The sequence below is a fragment of the Pseudophryne corroboree genome, chromosome 1 (assembly GCF_028390025.1).
Source record: "Pseudophryne corroboree isolate aPseCor3 chromosome 1, aPseCor3.hap2, whole genome shotgun sequence".
NCBI lineage: Eukaryota > Metazoa > Chordata > Amphibia > Anura > Myobatrachidae > Pseudophryne > Pseudophryne corroboree.
Window position 1 is genome coordinate 831870715 of NC_086444.1, and position 17970 is coordinate 831888684.

The 17970-nt window shown below is 47.5% G+C and overlaps 1 protein-coding gene and 1 pseudogene across 1 annotated transcript in view; both read left to right on the forward strand.

The window, feature by feature from the left end:
• SCARB2 (scavenger receptor class B member 2) overlaps positions 1-17970 on the forward strand; it is a 195804-nt gene that overhangs the window by 59606 nt on the left and 118228 nt on the right. The gene's annotated exons all lie outside the window — the stretch shown is intronic.
• Positions 15311-15429, forward strand: LOC134935573 (5S ribosomal RNA; annotated as a pseudogene).

The window sequence follows — 17970 nt, forward strand, 5'->3', positions numbered from 1 at the left end:
CTGTGTATCCTATTAAGGTGCACAGTCAGTGCTGACAAAGGGTCTCCCTTTGGTAAAAGCGCTGTGTGTGGGTTGGCTTCAATCTCTGTGTCTCTCTTGCCATTCTTGGGGAGGGATGGGGGGACTCTGTCTACCCTCACCTGTGTGTGTGTGGAGTGTTTGGTGGTCTCCTTTAGCTATGTCCAGGGACACTGTGTCATATGCTGCGGAGGATATGTCCTCACAGGATGATCCCATTCCATGTAATCAGGATAGCACTGGTTTAGCACAGATTTCAGCAAGGGAGCCTGAATGGTTTTCATCTATCAGACAGTTCAGTCACGTCTGGGTATCGTCTGGCCTGGATCCCTGGGTGATAGATATTGTGTCCCAGGGATACAGGCTGGAATTTCAAAATCTCCCTCCTCACCGATTTTTCAAATCAGGCTTGCCAGTTCTACTGGCAGACAGAACTGTACTACAGGAAGCTGTCCAGAAGTTGGTGGAGGCACAGGTCATTGTACCAGTTCCTTCTCATTTACAAACCACAGGTTACTATTCGAACCTTTTTCGTGGTACCAAAATCGGATGATTCGGTCAGGCCCATTCTGAACCTAAAATCACTGAACCCCTTTCTAAAGGAGATCAAGATGGAGTCTCTCAGGGCGGTGATATCAGGTCTGGAAGAGGGGGAATTCCTGGTATCCCTGGATATCAAGGATGCGTACCTCCACATTCTGATTTGGCTGCCACATCAGGCTTATCTCCGTTTCACATTATTGGACTGTCATTTCCAGTTCCAGGCCCTCTCAACAGCACCGAGGGTGTTCACCAAGGTGATGGCAGAGATGATGGTTCTCCTCCGCAAACAAGGGGTGAACATCATTCCGTATCTGGACGATCTGCTGATAAAGGCTTCGTCCAAGGAGAAGCTGCTGCAGTCCATTGTTCTCACAATGCACCTAGTCAGAGTCCACGGTTGGATTCTGAATCTCCCAAAGTCACATTTGGAACCGACCCAGAGGTTGTCCTTTCTGGAGATGATCCTCGACACAGAAGTGCAGAGGGTGTTTCTTCCGCAGGAAAAGGCGTTGGTGATGCAAACAATGGTCCGGGATGTCCTGAAGCCAGCCCGGGTGTCAGTTCATCACTGCATTCGCCTTTTGGGAAAGATGGTGGCCTCTTACGAGGCTCTCCAATACGGGAGGTTCCATGCTCAGGCCTTCCAACTGGATCTTCTGGACAAGTGGTCAGGATCTCATCTCCACATGCACCAGAGGATTCGTCTGTCGCCAAAGGCCAGGATTTTAATCCTCTGTTGGCTCCAATTGCCTCACCTTCTGGAGGGCCGCAGGTTCGGGATTCAGGACTGGGTCCTTCTAACCACGGATGCGAGCCTTCGGGGCTGGGGCGCAGTCACTCAGGGGGAAACATTCCAAGGAAGGTGGTCAAGTCTGGAAGCCGGGCTGCCCATCAACATCCTGGAACTAAGAGCCGTCTACAACGGTCTTCTTCAGGCGGCCCATCTTCTAAGAAATCGGGCCATTCAAGTGCAGTCGGACAATGTAACGACAGTGGCCTACTTAAACCGACAGGGCGGAACGAAGAGCAGAGCTGCAATGTCAGAGGTGACAAGAAGCATCCTTTGGGCAGAAAGACACGCGTTGGGGCTCTCAGCAGTCTTCATTCCGGGAGTAGAAAACTGGGAAGTGGACTTCCTCAGCAGACACAATCTCCATCCAGGGGAATGGGGTCTTCATCCGGAGGTGTTCAAGGAAATTACAGACCTTTGGGGGTTACCCCAAATAGACATGATGGCCTCTCGTCTCAACAAGTAGCTTCAACGCTATTGTTCCAGGTCGAGTGTCCCACAAGCAGTGGCAGTGGACGCCCTGGTGTATCCGTGGGTGTTCCGGTCGGTGTATGTGTTTCCACCTCTTCCACTCATTCCAAGAGTTCTAAAGCTCATAAGGAGAGCAAGGGTTCAGGCGATTCTCATTGCTCCGAACTGGCCAAGGAGGGCTTGGTACGCGGACCTTCTGAATCTCTTGCAGGAAGAGCCGAGGCCTCTTCCGCTTCGGGAGGATCTGCTGCTGCAGGGACCGTTCGCCTATCAAGACTTACCGCGGCTACGTTTGACGGCATGGAGGTTGATCGCCTGATACTAGCTCGGAAGGGCATTACGAAGAAGGTCATTCCTACCCTGATACAGGCTAGGAAAGAGGTAACGTCTAAACACTACCATCGTATTTGGAAGAAATATGTCTCTTGGTGTGAATCCAAGAAGTTTCCTACGGTGGAGTTTCAACTCGGACGGATTCTCCTCTTCCTGCAAGCAGGTGTTGATATGGGCCTGAGGTTGGGATCTGTGAAGGTCCAGATTTCGGCCCTATCCATCTTCTTCCAGAAACAATTGGCTGCCCTCAGACTTTTTTGAAGGGAGTTCTGCACATCCAATCTCCCTTTGTACCACCTAAGACGCCTTGGGACCTTAACGTGGTGTTGCAGTTTCTCCAGTCGGATTGGTTTGAACCTCTACAAGGAGGTTGAGGACAAATTTCTTACTTGGAAGGCGGTCATGTTGTTGGTCTTAGATTCTGCTAGATGTGTGTCGGAATTAGGGGCTTTGTCCTGTAAAAGTCCTTACTTGATCTTCTATGAAGATAGAGCTGAACTCCGGACACGTCAGCAGTTTCTTCCGAAGGTTGTGTCGGCATCTCATATCAACCAACCTATTGCGGTGGTTGACTCCTCAATTACATCAAAGTCCTTGGATATTGTAAGGGATCTGAAGATATATGTGAAGAGAACTTCTCGTCACAGAAAGTCGGACTCTGTTTGTCCTATATGATCCCAAGAAGATTGTGTGTCCTGCTTCTAAGCAGACTATTTCTCGCTGGATTCTGTTCGCTATCCAGCACGCTTATTCTACGGCAGGACTGCCGTGTCCAAAATCTGTTAAGGCCCACTCTACTGCTGTGTGATTTCTACTTTGTATAGCTCACTCAGATTGCTATCCCTATATTCTGTACCCTGAGGGGGGCTTAGTGCGTCAGGGTTATGATTTGATATAGGTATTTCACAGGATATACTTATTGTGTATTTTTCACTGTATATCTCCTGAATCCTCTTTTAGTGCTATCACAGTTAGGGAGGCCAATCCCGGGATCGGGATCGGCGGGATCCCGGGATTTGGGCCCAAAAATGCCAGGATTTGAATCCCGGGATTGGAGCCTCCAATCACGGGATTCAAGGGATTACAGTGCGCATGTGCGGGAGGGTTGGAAGCGGCGCAGGAGGGCGGGTGGGTGTAAGTAATAACACTTACAATAAGGCGGCCGCGGCAGCCATTGACACGCTGAACACGGCGGTATTTCAAATGAAGCGCTGGCCGCCAGCCAATCAGAGCTGACGGACCGGCAGCCAATCAGGGAAGCTGCCGCAGCAGCGGCAGCCAATCAGGAGCTACTGCTGCGGCAGCTTCCCTGATTGGCTGCCGGTCTGCCAGCTCTGGTTGGCTGGCGGCCGGCGCTTCATTTGAAATGCCGCCGTGTTCAGTGTGTCCATGGCTGCTGCGGCCGCCCGCCTAATAGTAAGTGTTATTACTTACACTCACCCTCCCTCCCGCGCTGCTACCAACCCTCCCGCGCCACTACCTACACCCTCCCTCCCGCAGACACTGACAGGCGGGTGCCGCTCTGGCCTCCCCCCCCCCCCCCCCCCCCCACGGCACGGCATTATAGTGTTCTCTCACCTCCCCTGTCCTGGACATGGACTGCTTACCTGGACCGCCCAGGTGAGCAGTCTCTATCCAGGACAGGGGAGGTGAGAGAACACTATAATGCCGTGGGGGGGGGGGGGTGTGAGTCCGGAGCGGCACCCACCTGTTAGTGTCTGCGCACGCCTATGCCTACCCCCTCCCTACCTCCCGCACCGCTACCTACACCCTCCCTCCAGCGCTGCTCCCAGTCCCTACATCTTTCACTGATCCCTACTGCAATCCCGGGAATCCCGGGATTTACCGTTTTTCAATCCCGAATCCCGGGATTGAAAAAACGGTCCGGGATTGGCCTCCCTAGTCACACTGTACAGGGGGTTCTTGGTCAGGTATTATACTGCTGATATTGTACTGTGTTGCCCGTGGTTTACGCTTTCATATTATGTCAGCTTCAAGGGGCGACGGTTCTGTGGCTGATCCCGCAATATGCAGTGGTGATGTCACAGACACATTACAGGAAAACATAGCAGCGGAGGGTTCAGGTTCTGGGGGTTCCCTGCCCCCCAGTAGGTCTGTAGCAATGGGGATACATAACGACCCACATTGGGCTACTTTCTCTACTTTACTACATACGCTGGTAACTAGACTTACGCCCCCTATGGGACCTCACGTGCCGGTACAGCCACATATTGTCCCTGCGGTTAATCCGCCATAGGCAGATCTCCTGTCCACTCAGTTACAGCAATTGAATCACTCATTGAACAAACAGAAACCTAACCCTCACCCGCCTAAGACCAAAGGATCCTCTAAGTGGGCCATTACTTCCTCACAATCAACCCATGTTTCAGACACTTCGTCTGATGAGGATGGCGTGTATACTGACCCTTCAGACACTGATCCAGTTGCTTCTAATGGGTAATCTGTTTCACAGGTGGATGTTCCTGACCTATTAGAGGCTATCAGGCTGATTCTTCAAATTGATGATGACCCAGAACCTGCTGTTACCTCTAAGAAACCTGATAGGTTCAAACGTCAGAAGGTTACTAAATTAGTTTTACCTCATTCTGACCACTTAGTTGACATACGTCAGGAATCCTGGAAAAACCCAGGAAAGAAATTCACACCTCACAAGAAGATGCTAGCTCGCTACCCCCTCGCTGCGGAGTTAAGTAAAAATTGTGACACGCCTCCGCCGGTGGATTCGCAAGTAGCTTGGCTGGTGGTGTCCTCTGCTCTGCCTGTAACTACCGTCACCTCTCTGAAGGAACCGACGAATAAGCGTGTGGAGGGTTGCTTAAAGGCTATTGATACCCTTGCGGGAGCTGTGCATCGGCCCACTATTGCCGCTACTTGGGCTGCAGAGGCTATTGAAGTGTGGGCTCAGGAGGTGGAAGCAGAGCTGCCGTCCAATTTTTCTGATAATGCTAGACAATGTCTTTCGTATATTGGCCCTCATTCCGAGTTGATTGCTCGCTAGCTATTTTTAGCAGCCGTTCAAAAACGCATAGTCGCCACCCACGGGGGAGTGTATTTTCGCTTTGCAAGAGTGCGAAAGCCTGTGCAGCCGAGCTCTGCAAAAACATTTTGTGCACTTTCAGAGTAGGTTTGAACTTACTCAGCCTTTGCGATCACTTCAGTCTTTTTGGTGCCGGAATTGACGTCACACACCCGCCCTCCAAACGCCCGGACACGCCTGCGTTTTCCCTACCACTCCCAGAAAACAGTCAGTTGACACCCATAAATGCCCTCTACCTGTCAATTTCCTTGCGATCGGCTGTGCATATGGATTCTTTGTTAAATCCATAGCTCGGCAGCGATCCACATTGTACCCGTATGATGCGTGTGCGCATTGCGGTGCATACACATGCGCAGTAGAGACCTGATCGCAGCGAAAATCGTCAGCATGCGATCAACTCGGAATAACCCCCATTGTCACAGCTTGTCATTACATTAAAGAGGCGGCTTCTGTTGCTGGTGTTCTAGCGGCCAAGGCCTCTACTACATCCATTCTGGCTCGCCGGATTCTCTGGTTACGGTCTTGGTCTGTGGATCTGGACTCTAAGAAAACCCTAGAGGTGCTCCCTTTTAAGGGGAATATCCTTTTTGGTGAGGATCTCAACAAGATTGTTGCTGACTTAGCTTCAGCTAAGACGGCATGTCTCCCTAGTACTGCTCCTTTGGTCTCAAAGGTTAAGAGTACCACCTTTCGTTCCTTTCGACCTCCAGGTAAAGCAAGGGGTCAGGCATACCCGAAACAGGCTCGCACTTCCAAAACCACTAAGCCCAAACCTAAACGTGCCTGGGCTGCCCGTCAGCCTGCTTCCAAATGATCCCAGGGTGGGAGGCCGACTTCTAAGGTTTACCCAGGTATGGTTGAAGACCACTTCCGATGCCTGGGTAAGGGAAGTCGTCACTTATGGATATGCTATATCCTTCAAGAATCGTCCCCCTCATCAATTTTGCCTGACAAACATCCTTTCAGATCAGGTGAAGGCAAAAACTCTTCATTTGGTGCTACAGTCCCTCCTGGACACAGGAATGGTAGTGCCGGTGCCTCTGGCTCAGAGAAGCAAGGGGTACTATTCACCGCTGTTCCTAGTCCCGAAACTGAATGGTTCCTCCCGGCCCATTCTCAAGTCCTTGAACAAATTTGTGAGGGTCTTCAAGTTTTGTATGAAAACTCTTCGCTCTATTGTTCTGGCTTTGGAGCCCGGGGACTATATGGTCTCCCTGGACATACAGGATGCTTACCTCCATATTCCTATTGCCATGTCGCTTTGCTATTGGCAACCTCCATTATCAATTTTGGGCCTTACCTTTTGGATTGACCACGGCTCTGCGAGTATTCACAAAGGTCATGGCGGTAATGACGGCCCTACTCTGCCGTCAGGGTGTCAGGATCCTACCGTATCTGGACGACTTGGTGATCTTGGCGAATTCCCCAGAAATTCTCCTCCATCGTCTGGATCTGACGGACCAGTTTCTGCAAGCCCATTGGTGGCTCATCAACTGGAAGAAATCTTCCCGGGTCTCTGCTCAGAGCATGGTGCACCTTGGGGCATTGTTGGACACTCACAACCAGCGGTTGTTCTTGTTTCAGGAGAAGGTCCTGAACCTTCTGGACAGAATTCAATGCTTCCTCTCTCGCCCGCGAGTGTCGATACACTCGGCGATGCAAGTACTAGGCCTCATGGTGTCGGCTTTCGACATGGTAGAGTACGCTCAATTTTATTCCCGCCCTCTGCAGAAGCTGATTCTTGCCAAGTAGGACGGCCTACCTCACCGGATCAGGTCTCACATGATCTCCTTGTCTCTGGAGGTTCGTCTGTCACTGAGCTTGTGGCTACAGGACCATTGATTGAGCAGGGGTCGTCCCTTCTGGCTCTCCAACTGGGTCCTTCTGACGACGGATGCCAGTCTGCGGGGTTGGGGAGCGGTGTTGGAGCAACACTCTCTTCAGGGTAGGTGGACCAGGGATAAGTCTTGCCTCCCGATAAACATTCTGGAGTTGCGGACGGCGTTCCGTGCTCTAATTCTGGCCCAGCATCTCATACAGAACAGGCCTGTTAAAGTACAATCGGACAACGCCACCACGGTGGCGTACATAAATCATCAAGGCGGCACTCGAAGCCGCATGGCAATGATGGAAGTGTCCAGGATTCTTCAGTGGGCGGAACACCATCTGCCGGCCATATCGGCAGTGTTCATTCTGGGGGTCCTCAACTGGGAATCGGACATCCTCAGTCGTCAGGACGTACATGTCGGAGAGTAGAGCCTCCTTCCAGAAGTATTTAAGCTCCTGGTGGACAAGTGGGGCCTACCAGATGTAGACCTGATGGCATCTCGACACAATCACAAGGTTCCGGTCTTTGGAGCAAGGACAAGGGATCCTCAAGCAGCGTTCGTGGATGCACTGGCAATTCCATGGAACTTTCGGCTGCCGTACGTGTTCCCTCCAGTGTCACTTCTGCTCAGGGTAATAAGGAAGTTCAATCAAGAAGGAGGAATCCTACTTCTGATCGCTCCAGCGTGGCCCAGACGGCATTGGTTCTCAGACCTGCAGGGTCTCTCGATAGAGCGTCCTCTTCTACTTCCGCAACGCCCAGACCTCCTCGTTCAGGGCCCTTGTGTATACCAGGATTTGGCCTGCCTGGCTTTGACGGCGTGGCTCTTTAAGCTTCAGTTCTGAGGACCAAGGGATTTTCTGAGGCGGTCATTCAAACAGTGTTGAAGGCCCGTAAGCCGGCTTTGGCTCGGATTAATCATAGGATCTGGAATTCTTACTTTGCTTGGTGCGCATACCGGCGTTCAAAAGAAGCATCCTGGGAGGCAGAAGTATCAAAGGCATAGAACCTGATGAACGTGTTCACTGAGGACCACGTAGCCACCTTGCACAATTGGTCAAGGGACACGCCACGCCGGGCCGCCCAAGAAGGTCCAACAGACCGAGTAGAATGGGCCTTGATAGTAGCAGGAGCTGGAAAACCAGCCTGTACATAAGCTTGTGCAATCACCGTTCTAATCCACCTGGCCAGGGTCTGCTTATTCGTAGGCCGTCCACGTTTGTGAAAACCAAAAAGTACAAAGAGAGAATCAGATCTTCTAAGAGAGGCGGTTCTCTTTACATATATACGGAGGGCCCGTACCACATCCAAAGACCATTCTTTGGAGGACAAACCAGGAGAGATAAAGGCCGGAACCACAATCTCCTGGTTAAGGTGGAAAGACGACACCATCTTAGGTAGATAACCAGGGCGAGTTCTAAGAACTGCATGGTCATGGTGAAAAATCAGAAAGGGTGACCAACAGGATAAGGCACCCAAGTCTGAAACCCTTCTAGCAGAGGCAATAGCCAGCAAAAATAAGACCTTAAGTGTAAGCCATTTAAGGTCCACAGACTCAAGAGGTTCAAACGGAGAGTCTTGTAGGGCATCCAGAACAACTGACAAATCCCAAGGAGCCACAGGCGGGACATAGGGAGGTTGAATCCGTAACACACCCTGAGTGTGAAACCATACCGACAAGGCTGAAATATGAACCTTGAGGGAGGCCAGACGAAGGCCTAAGTCCAGGCCCTGTTGCAGAAAAGCCAAAAGTTTAGCAGTACTGAACTTGTACGCATCATAATGCTTAGCCGCACACCAGGTGAAGTAAGAATTCCAGACCCTATGATAAATCCGAGCCAAAACCGGTTTACGGGCTTTCAAGATAGTTTGAATGACCGCCTCAGAAAATCCCTTGGCCCTCAGAACTGAAGCTTCAAGAGGCACGTCGTCAAAGCCAGTCAGGCCAAATCCTGGTAGACACAAGTTCCCTGAACGAGGAGGTCTGGGCATTGCGGAAGTAAAAGAGGATGCTCTATCGAGAGACCCTGCAGGTCTGAGAACCAATGCAGTCTGGGCCACGCTGGAACGTTTAGAAGTAGTATTCCTCCTTCTTGATTGAACTTCCTTATTACCCTGGGCAGGAGTGACACTGGAGGGAACACGTATGGTAGCCGAAAGTTCCATGGAATTGCCAGTGCGTCCACGAACGCTGCTTGAGGATCCCTTGTCCTTGCTGTGAAGATCGGAACCTTGTGATTGTGTCGAGACGCCACCGGGTCTACATCTGGTAGGCCCCACTTGTCCACTAGGAGTTGAAACACCTCCAGATGAAGGCTCCACTCTCCGGCGTGTACGTCCTGACGACTGAGGAAGTCCGCTTCCCAGTTGAGGACCCCGGAATGAACACTGCCGATATGGTTGGCAGATGGCATTCCATCCATAGGAGAATCTTTTGACACTTCCAACATTGCCATGCGGCTTCGAGTGCCGCCTTGATGATTTATGTACACCACCGTGGTGGCGTTGTCCGACTGTACTTGAACAGGCCTGTTCTGTACCAGAGGCAGGGCCAGTTTCAGAGCATTGAACACTGCCCGCAACTCCAGAATGTTTATCGAAAGGAGAGATTCCTCCCTGGTCTACCGACCCTGAAGAGAATGTTGCTCCAACACTGTGCCCCAACCCCGCAGACTGGCATCCGTCGTTAGGAGACATAGTTGGAGATCCAGAAGGGACGACCCCTGCTCAGGTGTTGGTCCTGGAGCCACCAGCTCAGAGACAGATGAACTTCCGGAGTCAAGGAATTCATGTGAGACCTGATCCGGTGAGGCAGGCCATCCCACTTGGAAAGGATTAATCGCTGTAAAGGGCGAGAATGAAATTGAGCGTATTCTACCATGTCGAAAGCTGACACCATGAGGCCTAGTACTTGCATCGCCGAGTGTATCGACACACGAGGGCGAGAGAGGAAACATTGAATCCTGTCCTGAAGTTTCAGGACCTTTTCCAGGGACAAGAACAACCGTTGGTTGTGTGTGTCCAGTAACGCCGCTAGGTGCACCATGCTCTGAGCAGGAACCAGCAAGGATTTCTTCCAGTTGATGAGCCACCCGTGGGGTTGCAGGAATTGGACCGTCGGTTCCAGATGATGGAGGAGAACCTCTGGGGAGTTCGCCAGGATCAACAAGTCGTCCAGATATGGCAGGATCCTGATACCCTGACGGCGGAGAAGGGCCGTCATGGCCGCCATGACCTTGGTGAAGATTCACGGAGCCGTGGTCAGACCAAAAGGCAAGGCCTGGAATTGATAATGTAGGTTGCCAATAGCAATCCGCAGATATTGCTGATGCGACATGGCAATAGGTATATGTAGGTAAGCATCCTGTATGTCCAGGGATACCATATAGTCCTTGGGCTCCAAGGCCAGAACAATAGAGCGAAGAGTTTCCATACGGAATTTGGATACCTTCATAAATTTGTTCAAAGACTTGAGGTTGAGAATGGGCCTTGAGGATCCATTCGGTTTCGGAACTAGGAACAGCATTGAATAGTACCCCCTGCCTCTTTGAGCCAGAGGCACTGGCACTATCACTCATGTGTCCATGAGGGATTGTACCACCAATTGTAGAGTTTTTGCTTTCAACGTATCCAAAGGGATATTTGTCGAGCAAAACTGGCAAGGAGGACGTTTCTTGAAAGAGATGGCGTATCCGTGAGTGACGACTTCCCTCACCCAGGCGTCTGAAGTGGTCTGTAACCAACCTGGGCGAACCGCAGAAGTCGGCCTCGCACCCTGGGGTCCCCCAAGGGGAGGCCCACCCTGTCATGCAGCAGGCTTGGAAGCAGGCTGACGGGCAGCCCAGGAACGTTTCGGTTTGGGCTTAGAGGTTTTGGAAGTGCAAGCCTGTTTCGAGTACGCCTGACCCTTTGCTTTACTTGGAGGTTGAAAGGAACGAAAGGTGGTACTCTTAACCTTCTAGACCAAAGGAGCAGTACTAGGGAGACATGCCGTCTTAGCTGAAGCTAAGTCAGCAACAATCTTGTTGAGATCCTCACCAAAAAGGATATTCCCCTTAAAAGGGAGCACAGACCAGGACCGCAACCACAGTGTCCGGCGAGCCAGAATGGACGTAGTAGATGCTTTGGCTGCCAGCACACCGGCATCAGAGGCCGTCTCCTGAATGTAATGAGAGGCTGTGGTAATAGATGAAAGACACTGTCTGGCATTATCAGAAAAATTAGGAGGTAGCTCCGCTTCAACTTCTTGAACCCAGGCTTCAATAGCTCTTGCAGCCCAAGAAGCCACTATAGTAAGCGGCGGTGTTTCCCATTTTTTACTTAACTCTGCAGTGAGGGAATAACGAGCTAGCATCTTTTTAGACAGGGAGAATTTCTTTCCTGGAGACTCCCAGGATTCCTGACGTATGTCAACTAAATGGTCAGAATGTGGCAAAACTAATTTAGTAACCTTCTGACGTTTGAACTTCAGGTTTCTGAGACGTATGCGGAGGTTCAGGTTCATCATCAATCTGAAGAATCAGTTTGATAGCCTCCAAGAGGTCAGGTACATCCACCTGTGTTGTAGATTCCCCATCAGAAGCATCTGCATCAGTGTCTGATGGGTCTGTATATACCGCATCTTCATCGGATGAAGTATCTGAAATATGCGTGGATTGTGAGGAAGAAATGGCCCGCTTAGATGACCCTTTGGTCCTAGGAGGGCGAGGGTCAGGCTTTTGTTTAACCAAAGACTGATTTAACTGCTGTAACTGAGTCGACAGAGAATCCACCCATGGTGGATTTACAACAGGGACAATATGTGATTGTACAGACACAGGAGGTCCCACAGGGGGTGCAAGTCTAGTTACTAGCATAGTCAGTACATTAGAAAAAGCATCCCAAGGTGGGTCTTGGTGTGCCACCAGTGCTGCAGGCTGACCGAGGGGTACAGAACACCCGTTACCTGGACTCTCAGCTGGAATATTTTCCTCAGATAAATCTGCGACGTCAGCACTGCATGATGCAGGTTCAGCCACAGATCTCTCGCCCTGTAACGCAGATATTATTGGAGAATGTAGCTCTAGGGCGTAACAGTACAATATAGCCAGATACAGTACCTGACAAAAAACCCCTGTGGAGTGTGATTGCAATGCAGTTCACAAACAGAGGATTTAAGTGGTATAAGGTGACTGAAATACACAGAGAAAAATACCAAACAGTATATCATGTGAAACACCATGGTTTTGCCCAACTGCTAACAAAATTCCTGCTGCGATCAACTTGGAATTACCCCCTATATATATATCAGTGACATGCGGTGTGGTGAGGCAGGTGAGGCAGAGCCTTTCCTGTCATACTTACGTTTAAACCAGAGTTTTGACTGAATAAAGTATATTAAAAATACTTTTAATTTGTTAGAAATATCTTCTTTGCATTATTCTAATAATTTGTATAGCCCAAACTCTGGAGTAAAAAGTCTATGGTAGGTGAGGCAGTGCCTCACCTGTCTATCTCTTGCGCACAGCTCTGATCAAAACTCACCAAATTTCCAGGAGTTTATACTGCTGCACCTGTGTATAATGCCCAGATGTACCATTTGGATCATATATTGCATGGAAATCTGGCTCTGGGGTTAGCCAGTGCCTCCTGAGCCATTTAGCTTACCGCACGTCCCTGATTTTATATATATATATATATATATATATATAGTAAATACAATATAGAAGGCACTCAGAGACTGTTCAAATAGTAAAGGATTTTTCAATGTATTGGAAAAAATACAAACGTTTTCGAGGCCGAAGCCCCGTCCTCAGGCCAATACACACATCTACAGCAAAAGACAAAACATACTCACCCGGCTAAATACCCGACACCAAGGCCGTCTCTCGCTCCACGCCGTCCTCCGGAGCCGCGTCTGGCGGAAGTGTCCCCAGCCGCACTTCCGGTCACGAAGCAGCCGTCACCATGGAAACGCATGGCGTGCGTTCCACCCGGCCGGCTTCCTTCCTTCCCTGTGATTAGCTGTGGGTCACCAGCACATACCCGGCGCCGAAGGCTACGGGAACAAGAGAGGGACAAACAGAGAATTATAAAACATAAACCATAGAGCACAAAAAGAAAAACAATGATTACTAAACAGAGAATACTACATAAAAAAAACAGGAAACATATCTAGATCCTAAAATGAGTAGAACTACACTTTATATAAGACTGTTCCAATTAATTTTGTCATTAAGACCTCCAGGTTTAGTGGTCCCTAGCCTAATGATCCACTCGGACTCTTTAATAAGAAGTTTTTTAGCCCGATCCCCCCTACGTAATGATTCAGGTACATGATCAATTATGTAATATTTCAAGGATTCCAGGGGGTGTCCCGCTTCCTTAAAATGTCGAGATACCGGCTGATCGATATCCTTCCCCCTAAGTGTCATGTTGATGGCTGACCTATGGGCATTCATTCTTTCCTTAAATTTTCGAATTGTTTGACCAATGTAATATAGCCCACAAGGGCATACCACCACATAGACAACGAAAGGGGTATTAAATGTTAGGACAAATCTGATATCATACAGCTTGTTCAGATGGGGATGCTTAAATTGTTTACAAGCAACCATGTATTTACAGGTAATGCAATTATTACACTTGTAGCAACCCGGAGGCTTAACATAAGTGTTAGTGGGTTTGGGCTTACCCAACCCAGAGATGTCCGCATGTACCAATCTATCCCGCAGATTACTTCCACGTTTATAGGCTGCCATTGGTTTAGTTTTCTCAAAAATAGGGAGGTCTTTGTCTGTACTGACAATAGGCCAAAGGGCAGTAGTGGCCCTACGGATAATAGGACTGGCCGTCGTAAACTCACTCACCCATGGAATTGTGTTGTTAGATTTACGTCTGACAGGGTTGAGTAACAATGATCTATCCATTCCCAAAGCTTTAAGCTTTTGATCCTGTAGCGTGGCTAAATTATAACCACGACTGGAAAAATTGACATCCAGAAAATTGTCACCAACAGGGATACAACTGAAAGTGAATTTGATGGGAGAGTCTAAACCATTAATATCAGATATCAATTGAAGAAAGCTTTCCTCCCCCCAAGTCCACAGAAGAAATATATCATCTATGTAACGGGTAAAAAACAAAATGTGTTGGTAAATTAGAGGATCACTAAAAAACATGTAAGTCTCCTGTAAAAACATATAAATGTTCGCATAAGAGGGTGCCACAGGAGAACCCATGGCACAACCTCTTAATTGAAGAAAAAATGAACTGTCAAACAAAAAGTAGTTCCGCCTCAGAGTGAGCTCCAATAGGGTCAAAAAAAGCTCATGATCAATGATAGATGGTGGAAGATTCAATTCTATAAAACTTTTCACAGCAGCCAAACCACCCTCATGAGGAATGGACGTATATAGGCTGCAAACGTCCAGGCAGCATAACAAAGTTCCTGGAGGTATCGGTCCTAGATCCAGAAGTTTATTAAAAAATGATGTAGTGTCTTTGAGAAAAGTTCTTTGTTCGCACACTACAGGTTGAAGTAAGCTATCCAGAAATTGGGAAACCGGCTGGAGAAGGGAATCACAGGCAGAGATGATGGGTCTACCTGGTGGATCCACCAGGTAGACCCATCAACACAGTGAACAAGCCACCTTCAGGTGAAACGGCCGTCTGTGTTAAGTGGTGCTGAACAGTGCACGGTTCAGCCCACCTACTTCCTGGTATCGTACAATCTATGTAATTTTTGATATCCATTTAATCCAATATCTGGTAATCTGCTATTTTCTTTCAATTCAATTTGTTTGACTATAATGGCAAATATTCAACGTGTCTTGTGAATGTTTTTTAGTCTCATTCATATATTATATCTCCAATATCTGTAGATGGTCAATTTATTTCCACAAACCACATTTTATTTGCTTCAAAAAAACTTTGCCCTAGGATCACATATGACTATGGGATCTTTTCAATTAGCTTGAATTTGGGTGTGTATTAGGAAACTTTAAGATATCTGTGTAATTCCACACTTATTTTCAATAAGCCCAGGTAACCTGCCCCTCTCATCCACTGTCCGCTATACTTTTATATGACAGTGGACAGTAAAAGGCAGGCCCTGTACTTACCTGTTTCCTATATCTTACTTATTCAGTACTCTCTTATCCGAATGCCAGTCATATAAATTCTCTGCAATACATCAGTAACAGAGAGACTGTGCACACCAATGGACAGCAGAAGTACTCTTTTGGTATGTGCCAATAACCACACACTCTCTTATTCACAACCTATGTGATATTACTGCCATATCCCACTGGTTACGCCCAACCTCGCCTGATCTTGGAAGCTAAGCAGTGAGGAGCCTGAATAGTACCTAGATGGGAGACCACTAGGGAATCTCAGGTGCAGTAACAAATACCTTGATTCTCGTGTGAAAAGCAGAAGTGTTGGAGCAACCTTTGACCCTACTGATTTCATATCTTTTTTCCTCTTCAAATTTGTCTGATCTCAGACTTGCAGACTATAGTACTCACTTATAAATACCTTTATCCTCGTATGAAAAGCAGAAATGTTGGAGTAACCTTGGACTCTACTGATTTCATATCCTTTTTCTTTTTTAAATTTGTCTGATCTCAGACTTGCATACAGCTCTTATCTTTCATCCCACATACTGACCAGAAACCCAGAAATAGCAGTTTAACCTCTACCAAGATACCAGGATACATTATCACAATTGGCATTGGTCAATGGACCTAAACTCCTAGTCGAAATTTTCATATCAAATGCCATTGTGACATATATTGGAAATTTTCCCTTTTATGTAGAAATTTAATCTCTGATACTTTCATCTCAGGTGTCACTGTTACCTCATTCATTATATTATTGGAGAATGTTTACTCTTAACTTTAATCTTCAATCTTTAATCTCCTTTTAGAATCTGTTTCCAGATTCTTAAGATATGAGTGGAGAGAGGTTAAAATTCTTTTTGTCCTCCTCCTAAAATACTATATGTGTGTTTGTCGGTGTACTACAGTCTTATCCTATTCTAATTAAAAGTTAAGTTTTATTTAAGCGTGCCCCAACACAGAGTCTCTCTTTTCTCTTTCAAATATTGCTACGTACTCTTGACTCTGGGTGCACCACCAACAACAATAACTCCTTGGATACCGAATACAGGCATCTCTCATGCAAATGCACTGTTGGTTACAAGGGACAAATTCGATAAGAGCCCTTCATAAAAAGATTATTTTAGTCCTGTGCGGCACCAAATCAATCCTTTTCTATATTACTTTGTGTGCAAGATGGTACAAAGGACACACCGTCCAAAATTTTATTGAGAAGTGAAGTGATGGGCAAGCTCCTTTACAAAGGACTTATAATATTGAGTTGTGAAGCCGTCAGGAGTCTGGACCTGGGTCAGCTGAGGACTTCATAGATTTAATAGCAGCAGTCGTCTCCTCTACCGAGGTGTCCTCATTAAACATAGAAAGCTGACATTCCGCCACACACGGTTATGGAATATCTGACAAATATGATGTGTTTTTGTTCTTTTGTTTTAGGTTGTTTTCAATTTTTCCTCATTTTACGAATTCACAGCTTTTACTTTTTTCTTCATGTAATAAATCATAACTGGTTGGCAAGTCTGCATGCATCTACACTATACAGTGCACGTTTATTTTTTCAAGTATGAATCCTTTGGTTCTTCATATTAAAAACAGTATAATGTGTGATTATACATTTGTTTTGATTTTTCTGAAATATATGATTGGGACTGTTTGGCCACATTGAAACTTAATCAAATGATATGCATATGTGGCATAGAGTACCATATATACTCGAGTATAAGCCAACTTTTTCAGCACATTTTTTAATGCTGAAAAAGCCCCACTCGGCTTATACTCGAGTGAGGGTCTCGAGTGAGGGTTCTCCGGTCTCTCCCGTGGGCGCCTGCAGTCTCTGTGTTGTCCGTGCTGGGCAAGAACCTGCCCGCTTCTGTGTGCGCACCGCATCCCTGTCAGATGAACGTTGATGCGGCCGCTCTTATCCAGGGCTGTGACCAATGACATAGCCTTTGGTCACGCCCCCTTGCTCCGCCCTAGAAAAGGATCCCAATACTGCTAATCCCAGACCAAAACAAAAACGCAGGTCATACGAAGCTGGTTTAAAACTTAAGGTTGTGTCAGAAGCAGAAGAAAGCAATAACAGTATTGCAAGTAGGGAATTTTGTGTTGACGAAAAACAAGTGAGGGAGTGGCGGAAAATGAAAGCTGACTTGGAAAAGATTCCAAAGGTAAAAAAAGCTAGACGTGGTTTAACAACTTCATATGGGGCTCTAGAAACTGAATTGCATAAATGGGTTATGGAGTGTCGTCAAAATGGTTACTGCGTAACACGCATGGGAATTCGCTTACGCGCCCTTCAAATGGCTAAAGATGACAAATGAAAAGCACCAGGCATTGAAAATTTTGTTGCGTCAGTAGAATGGTGTACCCGCTTCATGAATAGGTTTGCCCTATGTTTGCGGCAAAGAACAAAGATTTCACAGAAGTTGCCAAAAGACCTTGATGAAAACGTGATTTCATTCCATTCATTCATCATAAAACAAAGAAAGATCCATAACTATGACCTGGGAGATATTAGGAATATGGATGAAACACCTATGATCTTTGATCTTCCACGCAACAGAACTGTGGCAAGTTTGGGAGACAAAACTATTTTACTCAGAACCACGGGTAATGAAAAAAACCATTTCACAGTCGTTCTGTCATGTTTGGCTAATGGAACTAAGCTGCGGCTTGTCATTATTTTTAAAAGAAAGACCTTGCCTAAAAAGGTCAAATTCCCACCACGAATTACAGTGCGCGCACATATTAAAGGCTGGATGGATGAAGACGGAACAAAAATCAGGAGCAGCCTTAAAGAAAAAACCATCATTGCTAGTTTGGGATATGTTCA